The 2,301-nt window shown below is 41.4% G+C and overlaps 1 long non-coding RNA gene across 1 annotated transcript; it reads left to right on the plus strand.

The window, feature by feature from the left end:
- The first annotated feature begins 1,609 nt into the window (after nucleotides 1-1,609).
- Nucleotides 1,610-2,301, plus strand: LOC123172580 (uncharacterized). Its single transcript, XR_006485642.1, has 3 exons — nucleotides 1,610-1,885; nucleotides 1,974-2,042; nucleotides 2,134-2,301. It is a non-coding gene; the product is annotated as an uncharacterized lncRNA (long non-coding RNA).

The following is a 2,301-nucleotide window of genomic DNA, read 5'->3' on the forward strand; positions in this document are numbered from 1 at the left end:
TGTCGACATGAACCATGCATCCCATATGAGGATGAAGGACAATGAGATATGTGAATAGAAGATAAAAGTCACAGGGTGTATTTGAGTATTATGTTTTTTAGTTTAACACAAGGCCCTAGTCTAAGTCAAGGCTCATGTGATTAAAAAAGTTGGAGTGTAATGAGGTGGCTGCGGAAGGGAAAATTAAAGTTTTATATTCCAGGTCATGTAAAGTGGAATCTATTCTTATTGACAAATTCCAACAAAAACTAGTTGGAAATGCAGTTCAATAAGATGAATGCGATGATGACAAAATTGTGCGGTTTTGCATGATAAGCTATTTAATAACAATAGCTTCGATTTTGTTTATCACATCACAAAATACTTACCTACAGAACACTACACCTGATCATAAAAATCTACTAACCATCAATCATGCATCCTCAAGGCATGATTATTTTTATGAAAACAACATTCCGTATATTTGAATGATATGTCAATGCAAATATAAAGATGAACTAAATCAGATAAATGTTTGCTCCATTGTCAATAATCATTCCGTATATCTGAAGTCCCGACATTACATCATTCGGAAGAAGCTAATAGGTCTAGGTACAAACAAATTTAACAAATATGCGTAAGAGGATGGGACATAAGGAAAGGTGAGTACAAAATTAAGGATTTGTCACGGAGCATGATGAGATGCAGCGCGACGGCTAGGCAGCGGGTCACTACAGCCGTTGCAATTGCGGATCAACACCGGCGGCCGCCATCTACGAGGAGGTGATGGGGCGGTGGGCGAGTGGGCGGCGTGGCTGAAGCCGGGGCGTAGACGAGGTGGATGGAGAGCCGAGAGGCACACCAGCCAAGGTGCGTCCATGAGCAGAGGTCGATAGCCACTCATCCAAGGCGCACAACACAGGGGCACGCTGATGCGATGGAGATCGATGAAGGGGCGAGGAGAGTCATCGGCATAGGAGGATTAGGGTCGGCATGCGCGGATGTGGGAGGCCCGACTTTGCAGTGGAGAACATGGCCGAGGCCATGGAGGAGAGTGGTGAGGGTCTCCGTCATGTTACCAGACACATTACACTGCATTATAGCATATGTACAAGGACCTGAAGCTATGTTTAAACAATAGATCATTTATAGTTTAAGTTCAGCTATTACTTGGTTGGTAATAACAGTTTTTTCTTAATGATTTTGCTCGCATTATATTTCCAATAATGTGACTATATTTTCCACGTGTAGTCACGTTAATCAGGAATTAGTACAAGGTAAAATAATTAGCATCTTATTAATTAATTAGTCTCAAGTGGAATAACTAACAAGCAAATCTTTACTGAGTATTGGTCTAGTGGTGAAAACAAGGGTGGTTATTCCCACCAACCGTGTTTGATTATTCACATTACATATATACACATGGGCTTTAAAGTTGCAAAACAAGTGCATGTGCCATAAAATTCTTGGCGTAGTGGACACACACGCATGTGTGTATCATGTGATGTGAATTCCACATGGTGGCAAACACCAATATAATACACATCATTGTAGGGTTGCCTTGTGGCTATGAGATGCATGTAGGTGCAGTATGCAATATCTCCTATAAATAGAGGGCATGCAAGTCTTAGATCATCAGCAAGTTTTGTGAGATAAACATACACGGAGAATATGGCAACCAATAGTCGTAAGAGTGTGATTATGGTAGTAGTCATACTAGTTCTAGTGATACAGCAGGCCCAGGTAGAAGCCAAGAGCTGTTGTTGTTCCACCTCGGGAAGAAACTGCTATAACGCATGCCGTGTCATGGGTGCCTCTCGCAAAACATGTGCAAGCTTGTGTGGTTGCAAAATTCTTGACAAGTGTGTGCGTCCTTGTGATCGCTTCAATCTTTACCCGGAAGCAGGTAAACTGTAAACATATTCTTTCCATTCTTTCATCTTCCTCTCAAGCACAAAGAATTGTATTTAAACACACGAGGTTTGTTTTCCCAGACGAAGCAAAAGTCATTGAGTATTGCAAGTTGGGATGCATGTCCTCCGTCTGCAACACCACAAACACTTGTAAGATTAAATCCTTACATGCATCTGACTATCTTATTGCTGCTCGTTGTCTATAAATGATTGTTTCTAATGCAAGCTATCTTCCATGCAGTCATCATAGGTGAACAAGAGAAAGATGTCATAGAGAATTGCACAACTGGATGCGATCGTGTCTGTACCAAGGATGTTGAATTTGCCGCAGCTATTGCATAAGAAAGTCTATACGCCGGGATTTCATGCCGAGATAGTCGAAATGTTCTTGTTGTCTTGAATAATTGGA

This window comes from Triticum aestivum, unplaced genomic scaffold (assembly GCF_018294505.1).
Source record: "Triticum aestivum cultivar Chinese Spring unplaced genomic scaffold, IWGSC CS RefSeq v2.1 scaffold38880, whole genome shotgun sequence".
Taxonomy (NCBI): Eukaryota; Viridiplantae; Streptophyta; class Magnoliopsida; order Poales; family Poaceae; genus Triticum; species Triticum aestivum.